Below are 15,152 nucleotides of genomic sequence, written 5' to 3' on the forward strand. Positions count from 1 at the left end.
TTTTATTTGAGAACATTGTTGATCAATTGGTATGTTCGTAATTCTTCTATCCTTCTATCGTTTTAATGACTTTTTTTTCATAAGGATATTGGTTTTTAGTTATGCTAATCTTATCTTTCTTTTTTTTTATTTTTTTTATTTTTTTTTCTTTCTTTTTTTTAAATAAATTAATTTTTATTGGTGTTCAATTTACCAACATACAGAAAAACACCCAGTGCTCATCCCGTCAAGTGTCCCCCTCAGTGCCCGTCACCCATTCCCCCCCACCCCCCGCCCTCCTCCCCTTCCACCACCCCTAGCTCATTTCCCAGAGTTAGGAGTCTTTATGTTCTGTCTCCCTTCCTGATATTTCCTTTCTGACGTTGTTGGGAAAGTGATATTTTCCCATTACTATTGGGGATTTACATAAATGAGAGCTATTTATAGTATGTTATATGTGATACTGGATTCGTGTTGTGGTGTAGTTGTTAGTGAAATTATCTTGGTTTTTATTTTTTTATTTTATTTTATTATTTTAAAAATATTTTGTTTATTTATTCATGACAGGCAGATACACAGGCAGAGGGAGAGGGAGAAGCAGGCTCCCTACAGAGAGCCCGACATGAGACTCGATCCCAGGTCTCCAGGATCACACCCCAGGCCAAAGGAGGCACCAAACTGCTGGGCCACTGGGGCTGCCCTATCTTCGTTTTTAATTGAACTAAAGCATCTTTCTTTTAAAATAATCATAGATTCGTGGGACTTTGCAAAGATAGTACACTGAGACCCTGTGTACTTTTGTCCAGTTTCCCTCCATGGCTACAGCATCCATAATCATAGTGTAATATCAAAACCAGGAGTTTGCTATTGGTACGGCATGTATGTGTAGCTCTGTGTCATTTTATAACATGCTAGTTTGTGTGACCACCCTTGCAGTCAAAATACAGAATGTTCCATCACCACAAATATCTTCCCCTGTGCTATGCTTCCATAGTCATAACTTCCCACCCATCTCCACCTTCCTTAATCCCTAGCAAACACTAATTTTCTCCCCATATATATAATTTTTGCCATTTTGAGAATGTCATATAAATGGAAACATATGATATATGACTTTTTGAGATTGACATTTTTTGCTCAGCACAATGCCTTGAAATCCATGTGAATTGTTATACGTGTCACCAAGTGTGTTCCTTTTTATAGCTTGGTAGTATTCCATGGAATAAATGTAATGGCATTTTTTTTTTTAACCATTCAGCTATTGTAGGACATTTTAGTTGTTTTCAGTTTTTTAGATATTTCACATAGAGCCTCTGTGATCATTGTATAGGTTTCTATGTGGACAAAGGTTTTCATTTCTCTAGGAGAAATGTTCAGGGGTGGGATTGATGGGTTGTATGCTAAGTATATATTTAGTTTTGGAAAAAAGTTCCAGAGTGATTGAATCAGTTTGAGGGAAGGGTAGAAAAAAATGCATCCCTTTACCTTCCCATTTATAACATAATTGTCTTCAGTATTTCCTCTATCTACAGACAATTGTAAGTTGTGCCCCACCTCCAAGCATGATTTTGAAAACACAACAGGAGAAGAAAAGGCAATTGTATCTACCCATATTTTTGCTTTCTTCCTCTTTGATGTCCTGAGTTTCCTTTTGTTATTTTCTTTCTGTTTAGAGAACTTCCTTTTAATCATTGTTAATGAAAGTGTGCTGGTGACGACTGTCTTAATTGTGTCTGAGGATGCCAGGATTTCCCCTTTCATGCTTGAAGGATATTTTCACTGGGTATGAGAATGCAGGCTGACCATGCACTTCTCCCAGCTCTTGACAAAAGTTCACTTCCTTCTGGCCTCCATGGTTTCTTTTCTTTTCTTTTTTTTTTGCCTCCATGGTTTCTAGTGAGAAATATCTGATTATTCTAATTGTATTTCCTCCAGAATGAGGCATATTATTTCTCTCACTGCCTTCAAGATTTTTTTTCTTTCTCTTTCATCTGCAGAAGTTTAAAGAGGATGTGTCATGGCATAGATTTCTTTGGTACATCCTGTTTTAGTTTACTAGTCTTTGGCCAAATTTGGGGAATTTTCAGCCATTATTTCTTTGAGTTCCTTCCCAGTGCCACCACCTTGCCCATTTTCTGGTGCTCCAACCAGCGAGTGTCAGATCCTCTGGTACAGGGTCCCAGGGGCTCAGTTTGCTTGCTTTTCAGTCTGTTTTCTCTCTGGCATCCACACTGGGTCATTTCTATTGTTCTGTCTGGAAACTCACTGGTTCTTTCTTCTGTCCTCTCCATTCTGTTGTTGAGTCCACCCACTGAATTTTTATTTCAGTTATTATATTTTCAGGTCTAAAACTCATTGTGTCATGAGGCTGTGGATCTTGCTTAAATATTGTTAGCAGGCCCCCTCCTACACTATAGGAGGAGGGTGGGTCTGCCTCATTACCTCTGGGGGCAGTGGCCAGGGTCAAGGGTGCTTGTTTTGGGTGGTGGTGGGAACTCTGGCTCCCTGCTGCTGATGCTGCTCTGGGTGCAACAGGCAAAGGTGTCCCCCTACTGATCCCCATGTGGCTCCAATGACAGTAAGAGATGGGGGAGACTTTGTGCCATTCACAGTGACACAATCCTGACTCCTTTTACTCTTCAGTTGGAGTGGAGCAGTTAGGATCTGAAAGTTTTCTTGTGTGGTTGTCCATTTCCTTGCCCTCTGCTAATGAGAGTATGCTTTTCTTGGGTCTTTTTGTCTATACCCATTGGTGTCTCCAGATTGCCAACTTTTCCATCTCATTTTCCAGGATGCATGAGGAAGCTCAAAGCCATCTTTTTCCTCAGGCCCTGAGGTCCTTAAGCATTCTGTTTCTTTCTCTCCACTTTTCAGAATCTCCTTACATTTGGTGACTTTTTGGGTATGGAGCTGTATTAGCTAAAATTCATTTTCCCCAAATATTTAAATTTAAAATGCAACAGTAGTTGAAAGGTTACGGCACAAGAAAGATCCCCTAAATCTCAAAGACAGTGGTAAATTGCTTAAGAAATTTGTAAATTTATGCATTTTATTGCAAAATGTTGATTTTCAGCAAACCAAGTTGTTTTCGCTTTTGACAATTTTACTCTCTTCTTTGCACCTGGTCCTTGCAACATTCACTTCTCATTTTCCAAGGCAGGGGCTGGGAAGAAGCAGCAGGATAGCTGCGGCCCTACCCACAGCAAGCAGGTTCTCACCAGAAGAGGGAAGGAGAGTCTGAGCATGTCTGAGCCCTCGGATTTCCTTCCCTGCTGGTAAGGACACGTTTTCCTTTCCATGTGGATTTAGGGGAAGGCAATATGTGTACTTTCATTTCAGGGCATAATTATTGAACACCTTCATTGTGACCGGCATTTTGCTTGTTGTTTGGAGATACATATATGACAAGAGAGTGGAGCTCCCGATGTTCTGAAGTGAGCTTTCTGGAGCAGCAGGTCATACACTATAGGGTGGAGAGCGACTGAGCAGAGCCTGGCTGAGACTGAGAGCAAAATGTAGCAAGGAACAAAATACATGTGACCTCACCCCTGAGAGTCCAGGCCTTCTTCCCAATGGGGACAATCTAGAAAAAGAGAAAAGCATATTCAAAGATATGGACATGATTTTAATTGCAGGGTAGGCAAAGGTTGTTTTGGTTTGTGTGTGTGTGTGTGTGTGTGCCTTTGTTCACTTTTTCTTCCAGGAACTATAGAATCAGCCCTGCTTTTAGTGACCTCATGCTGGCAGTGAGCACCTGTTAAGAGCTTAGCAGTCTTATAAATTTCATTTGGAGGCATGAAAGATTTCATGACTCTCATTTTGGTCATGGCTATAATTTGCAACCAGATGCAAATGCTGAACGTGGCTAATTTCAAGGCTGATAATAAAATTCCCAATGCCCTGGCACTTGAGCATTAGGTAAAAATTGAATTATTATAGGAAGTTTTAGGACCTAGTCAAATTCCCCATCTATCTGATTGCAACCACAATATACACTAAAAATTCCACAACTGGAAGAGGAAAGTGAAGAACAAGCAAACGGGTAGAATGAGGGAGTGAGGAAGGGAGACACAGAGTGAGCACAGAGGGAGGGAGGGCACTGGATTCTGTGTCGCAGTCACATGGGGCTTGCTGGCCATCAAGTTCCCACTGCACACCCCCAGTAAGCCAGGTGCTGAGGGGACACAGCCATGCAGGGCCTGTACTGTGGCACAGGGCCTTGCCTTCAGAAAGTCTGGTGCTCAGTTTAATGTTGTGCTGCTGCCATCTTGAAATTCATAGTGATTTGGGTTTAAGTGTTGGTTGATGGGATGCAGAAACACACACCTGAGCTGAGGAGATAAGCAAGCATAAGATGCATGTCTCCACTGCATGGGGAGTTCGCAAAGCCTGTGAGCACAGAATCCTGGTGCACCTGCAGGAGTGGGGGTTCGGCAAGACCCTGGAGTTGAGCAAGTGGGGGCACTGACAGCTCGAGGAGGCCTGTCCACCATTCCAACCGGAATTTAGAACACACAAAGAAGGCATGACAGCATGATGGAAAGAAAGAGAAAGTGGCAACCTATTGCCCCTTGCCTGTCTGTCCTTCCGTATGCAGCAGTCAGTGGAACACAGAGAGTGCTGGTAGACTGTGTGCATGTCACAAATGGAAATAAAGGCACTGAGTCTGTTTTGTGCAGCACCGCCATTCTCCTGGTAAAAGCAAAATACATAAAAGTGTCTGAACTGTGAATTGTGCAACTGCCACAATTCCAAAGACACAGTTAAAGAGCATATAAGTTAAATGTTTTATATTTATATCTAAAGTTGGCATTGCACAAAAGGTGAATGGTAAATTCCATGCTATCAATTTAAGTTTTTGTCTTTTATTTCTTAAATGACATGCAAAAGACACCATGACAAGTTGAGAGACCACACAGGAAAAGAACAGCCTAATATTGTATCCCTTTTAATGGCACATATTTCATGCACTTTGAACAACAAGCTCTGAATTTTCCTTTTGTGCAGGACAATGCAGATTATGTAGTTGGCCCTGGTCTCAGGTCTAAATGGACTGGAAATCTAATGAGGGAACATCATCTAGCTCAATCATTGGCCAAAGTTGTCAAGTGCTCTGAGGGCCTTTGCAGCAAAGATTGTGACCTTCTTGCCTTAATTATTGTGCTTCTTTAACCAATAGATCAAGGAAATAAGAATCATTTTACATTTAATAATGGATGAGGACTAGGGTTGTTTAGAGCAATAACTGTCTCTTTCTTTCTTTCTTTCTTTCTTTCTTCTTTCTTTCTTTCTTTCTTTCTTTCTTTCTTTCTTTCTTTCTTTCTTTCTTTCTTTCTTTCTTTCTTCTTCTTTCTTTCTTTCTTTCTTTCTTTCTTTCTTTCTTTCTTTCTTTCTTTCTTTCTTTCTTTCCTACTTTTATATTTGTTAGTAGATGGAAGTCACCTGCGCATTCTAGTTATGTGGTTTCCACAAGAAGCCATTTAAAGATGAATCCATTTACGTGTGAGCGCTCATATTTTTAACTAGGGGGCTGCAATCTGGGAGACAGTGAAGTAGTGAAAAAGAGGTGGCATCAATATCCTCCAGTGTCTTTTATTTGGGAAAAATACCCCAGTGGGGAAGCAAAGGGAAGGCCATATAATCTGTCTGCCTTGTGATGGTTGATTCTCTGCATCAATCTGACCAGGCTAAGGGATGCACAGATTATTGGTAGGACACATTTCTGGGTGTCTCTGAGGATGTTTCTGGAAGAGATTAGCAATAGAATTGGTGAATTTATAGAAAAGATTTTCTCCAATGTGGGTGGGCATCATCCAATCCTTTGAGGACCCAAGTACGACAAAAAGGCAGAGAGGGGTTAACTGTGCTCTCTCTGCTCTAGCTGAGATGTCCATATTCTCCTGCCCAGGTTCTTGGGCCTTCGTGTTTGGACCAAACAATGCCACCAAAATTCTGAGATTGGCAGATCATGGGACTTCTCAACCTACACAATCATGTGAGCCACTTCTCCACAATAAGTTTCTCTCTCTCCTCTTCTCTCTCTCTCTCTCTGTCCCCCCTTCCCCCCCCCCCCCCCCCCCCCCGCCACACACACTCTTTTTCTCTTCTCTGTTCTATTGGTTCTATTTCTCTGCAGAACTCTGGCCACTATAGCCCTCTTCTTCCATATCCTGTCACTCTTGGTCCAAGGTGACACTGCTACATGGCACATTGCTGTGTGTCCTGGCAGCATGACCTGGGTGCTAGAGACTCTGCTGCCTCTTGCTGTGCTGGCACATGGACGAGGAACAGAAACTCAAGCATCCCTGAAGACTGAGACACAGAAGGACATTACGGAGCCATAGTGCACCAGGGCAGGAACGGAGGCCAGTGGACCTACTATGACCCTAAAAGTAAATGACCTGGAATTTCAAATTAGAGAATATACTTTGTAATATTTATCAAAATAAACAGTCATGGGAATATTCTTAGCATGAAAGGAGCATGATTCTCAAGGCCAGTTCTAGAGAAATATCTAATAATAGTGAAACAGATATTTAAAGAATAAAATTCTTGGGTTCCCTGGCTGGCTCAGTGGTTTAGCGCCTGCCTTCAGCCCAGGTTGTGATCCTGGAGTCCAGAGATCGAGTCCCGCATCAGGCTCCCTGCATGGAGGCTGCTTCTAACCTCTGCCTGTGTCTCTGCCTCTCTCTCTTTCTGTGTCTCTCATGAATAAATAGGTAAAATCTTTTTTTTTAAAAAAAAGAATAAAATTCTGTAAGAATAACATGCTTTCAGATGGATTAGAAGAAATTACCAGAGTTGGGATATATAGTAATTGAGTCTAAACTGCAGGGTTGACTCTATCTTTTAAATTCTTTATTTCAGTGTTTTCTTCTTGAGTTGTTTTCAGTATTTAAGTGATTAAATTTGTTTTGGTGCAAGTATCTATGTACCTGTGCCTTACTTTCACTAATTACAAGCACCCAAAGGTCACTTGAATCCTATTAGCATTTTAAAATATTTCTTTTTATATAAACCCCAATGTTTATTAAAACCCTCTCTCTACAGCTCACGGTTAGTAGTCAGAGGATGAGATGTACGTAATCAACTAATGAGTACATTGTCACCAGTGACTGCTGGCTGCCAACTCCGGGAACAAGCATTCAGAGTGCGGATGGGAAAGAATCTGTATAATAACTTTATGGAAAAATACAGACTGCACTCAGCTCATCCAAGGGCACAGTACCTGCCATGCCCTCCGTTCACCGGTAAAAAATGGGGAATGGTATTTATAACCTCATTGGCACCTGCAGTGTTTACAGGAGCATAAAGAGGGAGGCATCATGGATTGTGCATTTCAGGACTTACATGTGGACAAATCGAACAGAACTGAAAGTTGACACAAAGCAGCTGCAACTATTTCAAAGCATGGCCATTAAAACCCTTCCAGGCCTTCCATTCCAGATGAGCTTATCGTGCTTTATTGATGGAGCAGTGTTCACTATTGGTCTGTCAAAGGTCCATTTAGGGTGTTCTTGTCATTCACTAAAGAACTACCCTGTCTTCACACCAATGAATCTAAGTTCCTCCAGTCTTCTTCTCAACTTCCGGCAGATAGAGAAATCATTCATTTTCTCCCCCAAAATATAATCTATGAAGGACAGCAGATAAACTGATTAAATTCTAATACATTTAAATTTGTGTCTCATAGTAGCATTTTCCCCCTACCGCCTCCATAACCAGATTTCATTTGTGACCAACGGGAATGCTATGCCATCTGCTCCTGCCTTGTTTCCATTATGCTACAAAAGTTGTCAGTTATTATCATGATCACGCTATTGTTTCGGATGCTCAGTTTCTCCCATAGTGCTGTGTTTAGATCCACACTTAAATTTCTACACTCAGGTGAATGTCCATAGACTCCAGCAAGGATCTTTCATCAAAAGATCATGTGTTCCATTCAAGTTTCCAAATAAATTAAAAATTCTAATATTACTTCTAATTTATTTTGAATCATAACATTTATTTTAGAGTCATATATTTTTTGTAAATATTTTATGTATTTCTTCATGAGAGACACAGAGAGAGAGGCAGAGACACAGGCAGAGAGAGAAGCAGGCTCCCTGTGGGGAGCCCGACGTCGGACTCGATCCCAGGACCCCAGGATCATGCCCTGAGCCGAAGGCAGACGCTCAACCACTGACCCAGCCAGGTGCCCCTATAGTCATATTTTAAAATGATATTTCATATCATTTTTTTGCAATTACCTAAACTCTGCATCCACTTGCTGCCACAAAGTTTGCTGAAAGAAGGAAATTAAAGTGATTTTCATGTGTTTTTATCCAAACAGCAGGGGTCACGACTAACCCAAGCTGAGAATGAAGGCAGACCCCCTCATTCTTCATGCCTCCTTTCCCCAGTGATCCATCACTGCATGAGTAATAGCTCCCATATTTTCACTAAGATTTTACACCAGAACAAAAGTTTTCACTGGTGTTCTGCTTGCCACGAGGATAAATTCAGATTTCTTACTCTACCTTCAGGAGTCCAGGAAGCCTTCATAATACACAGCACAGCCAGCCCTCCTTCCAAAAAAAGTGCCCCAGCGTACGTGTTCTGTTCCAAAGAAAGGGATCTAGTCCCTGTCCCTGAGCCACTCTTCACAACTCGCCTTGCGCTGATCCCCTGCCTGATAATCTTTCCTCCTAAATATGTCAGTGCTCCCCACCTGTCTTAGTCTAATCAGGCTGCTGCAAAGGAACACCGCAGACTGGGCAGCTTTCTCTCAGCTCTGGAGGCTGGAAATCCAAGATCAAGTTGCCAGCTTATTTGGTGAGGGCCCCTTCCCCACAAATGGCTTCTTCTCTCTGTGTCCTCACATGGTGGATGGGAGGAGGGGTCTTTCTGGGCTCTGTCTCTCCTATAAGGACAGTAATTCCATCACGGGGGCTCTACCCTCAAGACGTATATGCCTCCCAAAGGCCCCACCTCATAACCATCACCTTAGGGGCAAAGGTTTGAATAAGAATTTAAGGGAACATGAATATTCCGTCCATGGCAGCACCCCCCTGAGTCTTCTCTGTGAGGTGCTGTGCATACTTTTCACCGTGGAAGGAGTTGCTCTGAGACCACAGGTGGACATCTGAACTCCTTAGACTTTAGCAGACTTTGGAAAGCTTTTCAGATGATCAGATCACATTATCTGTTTAAGAGAACATTTCAGTTTGCAGCAATTTTGTAGCTACCTGGGCCCAGCCCCTCGCAGACAACCTTCAGTGGTGTCTGTGGGAGGTGCTCCCAGGGCTGAGCGCCATGCATGTCTTGGGCTCTCCGCTACCGTGTCCTCTCAACTCAGCTGCCCCTCTATGCGCAGGCCTCCCTCATGGGGTGGCCCTCATGGGTGGGGCTGGGAGCATAAATACCCCAACATCCATGCTCAAAGGGGGACAGTTCAGATGTGTGTTCCACAGCATTTCCCAGAAATATCCCAGGAAGCAGGCTCAGTTGCCCACAGAAGTGATCCACCCAGTGAAGACCCTTGCTCATTCCTTCCCTTCTGTGTCTCCATTCCCTGGTCCCAGAGAGCACTCATTATGATTTTTTTCCCACATAAACTATTGGCATTCAAATCCTCATATCATACCGGCTTCTGGTGAAACCCAACCATAAATGGTCCCTACTGTACAAGAATCTCACCCTTACCAAGACATAAAACTTGCAGTCACCTAACTCCCTATGTTCTCTATTTACTACAGGTTATGGATTCTGCGGGTCTAGGATCCTCGTATCTCTGGCCCATTTATCTCTTATGAAAGGAGAGGAGGACAGGAAGTAAATTGTCAGGAGACCAGGGTTCTATAAGGCTAGTGATCCCCACACATTAGCCTCATAACCTCAACAAGTCACCTCCCTTCTCATGAATAGAGTTTCTACATCTATAAACAAGAGGATGACCTCCATGTTTCCTTTTCAGAGTTGCTGGAAAGTAGTGATGAGAGTGGAGTCACTCTCAAAACAGAAAATGGAATTGCTAGTAAGTGGCCTGCAGGAGACAGTGGGACCAAGCTAGGTACAGAAGCAAGGATACTCCAAGGACATGTCTGCAGTATTTCTGACCATTTCAGAACACTGGAGATCTGTTTCCTTGGGAGGGAAGACATTTTATGAAATGTTTGCTTTGGGTTCCTTTGGTGTCATTTTCAATAACAACACCCATTTTCATATACCCTCTGATGAACAAAACCATATGGAAATTCTGTATGTGGGGTGAATTTCCCTTTTACCTAGCCAAACCTCACCACCTCTGAAATGTTAATCTGTTATCTGAGATCATGTCAGCTGACACGAAACAGACGTGAATTTATTAAAATGAACTCATCTGTCCCAAATATAGCAAATTTCCCATAGCTCTCTCTCTCAGAAATTACAGTTCCCACAAAATTCAGGAGACACTAAAGAATGTTCAGCCACAAAAGGCCACTCTCAGAAGCAAACACAAAAGGCGCACTGGTATTAGTTCACGTCCCTGTAAACACCTTCAGTAATTTCCTTTATCTGCTCTGTTGCCATGTTCCAGGGAAAGTGAGAGCTGGAGGTGTAGGTGGTAAATCGCACAGAGTTGTCGTCATTTAGCTATTGGATCTATTACCATTCATCTTTAATTTATAGCCCATACTTGACTTTTAAGGGGTTTTGTTTGTTTGTTTTTTAAATAAAGGAGCTCAGCCTCCCATTTTCAGTAACATCCATACAGTGCATGGTGTCCCAGAGTGTCACCCATTCTTTGTGTTTATCAAACATGCACTGGAGCTGCCCTGAGCCCTAACTTCTCTGCCCAGCCTCCAGAATGCTTAAATGCTTTCAACTCCAGCACACTGGTGATATACTTAAAACCAAGTCTGTTTTTTGTTTTGTATTTTTTTTCTGGGAATTTCAAGGAGGTGGGCTTAGGAGAAGTAAACAAAAATAGGTCCCCAGTAGATTTCTGGAAAAATACCTACTAAAGCCAAGATATATTACCCAGTGGACATTTTTTTCCTTCTTTTGGGAGCAGAAACACCCACCAAATGGAAGAATGGTTCAGGATAACTATTAGCTGGAAAAGGGACAGAAGATTTGATATCACATCTTTATAACCTCTCCCTAAACACGTGGTTAAGAATTGTTAGTTTTCCGTTCTTCCTTTCGCCTTCTTATGCAGCATTTGTTAAAGTATTTACATATTTTCAAGAACTCATGGGTTTTGTCTCTTCAAGGTTCAGGCCAGCCTGTGTGATATAACAGATAATATGTTTACATTTGGCAAGGGAGATATTTGATTTCATAATAGCGGTTTGACTAAAAAAATGATTTTGCAATGTGTGAGCTGGTGTTTGGTCCATGTTCCATGCTTCTGTTTAGCTCTTACCTTGTACTACAAAAGCTCTGTGACCAAGACACAGCAAGGATTGAGTTCAGAAAACCAATGGTTTTTCCTATTTACAAACATGACATAATTCTGATTTGTAATTCAAAGAAATGACAAAATTTAAGAGATTGACATTTAAATTAAAATGGTAATCTATGATGTCTCAAATTGCATCAGCTACAGATAATTTATCTGTTCCTCAGAAATCAAAATGGCATTTACTGAACCCACATCAGAGTTCTCTGCCTTCATTCTAAAATAATGGGGACTCATTTCTTATTCACGTTGTGTGGCGGTCTCTGCTCTCTGCTTCATGGGATCCTGCCCCGCATCATGGCCTTGCTTCAGCCTCACCTCCTCCTTGAACATTCTCCAGAATCCCTCCAGGTCATTTAATTGCTGTGATTGCTCATCTAGAGACTAGTAACTATTCAAGGATGGCATGTATATTAATTCACATTGCCTTTCGCAAACCATCACCCACTGGCCTCATATGGTCCCAGAGTCCAGTCATGGTATGGCTTACAGATTGTTTTTTTGTTTGTTTGTTTGTTTTTCACAAAGCTAACTACAGAACATCATTTACTAGTAAATAGTCAATATTTTTGTTGATTAATCTATTTTTCATAGTGATATACTTAAGAGATAGCACTATACGTGGGGAAAAATATTTAATGTAGTAGAAGAAGCAAAATTTTACTTCTCTACTCAAAGGGTTTTCACCTGGGCTTGAGAATTAAGTTGACACAAGACAGATTAGCAGAAAAAAAGCCCACGGGACTGTTCAGTGTAAGTTTTAGGTGATACGCAGCCCTCACAAGGATTGAAGACCCACATAAGAGGCAAACCTAAATGCTTTACTACCAGGCTGAGCAAAGACAGGGAATTTTAGAAAAATAGCTCAATATACAAGGATGCTAAAGGAAGATGGGATCATTTTAACACGGCCTGTTTGCACAGAATTCTCTCGGCTTCCACTCTTCATCCTTGGTGATGAGGATGTCACTTTCCTTCGGGCACAGGAGGACATCTTCCATGTGGGGTCTTCCTCCTGCTTCCAGGAGAAGAAGGCGAAGGCAGATAACCCTTCTTGGACCTGACTTTCAAATGTCTTCAGCCAAAATATGTAGTATTTGTGGATACTGCCTCTTGCTGCCCCATCTCAATTTAAGTTTGAGCCTATTTAACTCTGACCAGTAGATTTAACTTGCTCCAGACCTGAAAGTTCATCTACTCTGTATCCAAGGGCAATTTGAGGACACTTTGGTCTAATTCCGAGGGCCATCGTCAAGCACACATCACCCCTAGTGGGTTCTGACAAGATTTATGGAATGAGGACAGATGTGCTGCTGGAAGCTCTGCCTTGGTACGACTTGGCCTCAAGTCTGCAGTGGAACAGGAGCCCCAGAAAAGTCTCTCCAGGAATCTGGAAGCCAAACCCTGTCAGGACACAGCCCTTCCAGAGGCCATTGTGAAATGTACTGGATCCCAGGGCTGCTGCCACAAGCCCAAGATGGAACTACTGCCTGGTATGGTCTTTTTGGTCACCTGTGGTCACCCTGGATGGCCTGTCCCCATTGGCTGTGACTGTAGCTGCAGCTGCCCTGCATCTTGTCTCCAGAACTTTCCTTCTTAATATGTAGGGCTAACTTTAAGTAACTGGGTATGTGCTGCAGAGGCTTTTAGTTCTCTAGTTGTGTCTGATTTCTTGAGAAAACAGACAGGAGCTGGGTTCCCCCAGCCAATGTGGGCACAACCGTGAGATCTGCCAAATCAGAGCATCCCATGCCTCTCTTTCTTACCTCTCCCACATACTAGGTCTTCACGCCGGGTACAAAGAGTAAGAGGTGAGAAGTGAAACAGGTTCTCCTACTCAATTATGATCATTCTTAGCTCTATTATCTGACATCATACAGTCAGTCACCCTCTCTGAGGCTAATTTTTTTTGGTGCCTACTAGTCCTATTTTATGAGGTAGCTGTGGAGGGTAAGGTAAATTATATGAAGCTTTTAGTCCAAAACCTGCCATCCACTGAACCTCCAAATCTGTTTTCTTCCTTAAAACACATCAATACAAAGTAACTGAGTTCACTTTTAAGGCTAGAATTGTGGCTTGGTTTGTTCTTTATTTTCATTTATATTTATATTTATTATTTATTTTTTACAGCTTTATTGAAGTGAAATTGATATTCCACTACCTGCACGTATTTTGGACGTGGATTCATCCTCAAAATCTAGACAAGCAGCATATCTGGCTTTCCCCTCGATTTCTTTGTGCTGGTCTGTAGTGCTCCCACACACCCTTCCCTGCTCCCCTCACTCACCCATCCTCAGATCACCACCAATCTTCACTCTGTCACTTCACATTAGCTTGCACATTCTGTATTTATAGAAATGCAATTACACAGCATGTACTCTTTCTCGGGCTCACTTCTTTCACTTAGCATAATTATTCTGAGATTCATCTATTTTGTTGTGTATATTAGTGATTTTAATTTCAGAATAGGATTTCATCTAATGGATATGCAATGCATTTATGTATTAATCTGTTAATGGACATGGGGGTGTTACAGGTTCGGCTATCACTAGTAAAGCTGCTATGAACATTTCTGGATCTAAATGTAAAGCTCAAACATAACAATTCTAAAAGAAAACATAGGGGAGAATTAGTGACCTTTAATTTGGCAAATATTTCTTAATTATAAGTAGAAATCAAGGATTATGAAAGAAAACACATCAATGAAGTGTACTTATCAAAAATAAAATACTTTTGCTCTTCAGATGACACTTAGGAAAATGAAAAGATGGGTAACTCAGTAGAAGAAAATATGTGTGAAACAGATTTTCAAGAGCAAATCTGTATCTAGAATATATAAAGAACTCTTACAACTCAATAACCAGAAGACAAAATAATTTGAAAAAAAATAATTGTAAAGACCCTTCACCAAAGATGGCACAGAGATGACTAATTAGCACATGAGAAAACGTTCATCACATTTTGTCATTATGCAAATACAAGTTAAAACCACAATAAGATGCCCCTACATGCCCACTAGAATGGCTAAATTCAAGAGTGATCACACCACATGTTGATGAGGTTGTGGGCAGTGGGAGCTCTCTGCTGCTGGTGGGCATGCAAAATGGTACATCTGCCTTGAAAAATGTGTGGCAGTTCCTTAGAAGTTAAACATAAACTTACCATATGATGAGGCTATTCCATTCCTAGGCATTTACCCAAGAGAAGAGAAGCATATGTCTCCATTAAGACCTATAGCTCTAAGTTAAAAGGAAATAAACTGAGCTCAATCTATGGAAACCCACGTCTCAAAGAGTGATGCAGGCTTCGTAATACAGGTCAGTCTCTCAAAGGATCATTTAAAATTCTGTAACAAGAGAACACCTTGAAGTCCTCTTCATTTTCATCTGTGGTAGAGATCAGGGGCTATTAGAAATTATGCTGTAAAGGGAATAAGTGAGACAGAATGTAGGGGGAAAAATCCAGAAGACACTCTCTAGCACTACAAAATAAATTAGAGGAAGATATATACTAATAAACACACCAACAAACCAAATAATTCTGAGACATACATACTAGGCACAGAGTGTCATTCCGTTCAGTAATCCTAAAATACCCAAGGGTAGTTTGCAGACGCAGCTCAAGGGGAAAATACACTGTGGCAGAGCAGAGCGGACTTCAAAATGAGGTCTGGGCTGTAGGTCCAGGTGTGCGACCTTGGGCAAGTCACTGGCCTCTTCAGCATCCAGTCTGATGTTAGCCTTATACG

This window comes from Vulpes vulpes, chromosome 2 (assembly GCF_048418805.1).
Source record: "Vulpes vulpes isolate BD-2025 chromosome 2, VulVul3, whole genome shotgun sequence".
Taxonomy (NCBI): Eukaryota; Metazoa; Chordata; class Mammalia; order Carnivora; family Canidae; genus Vulpes; species Vulpes vulpes.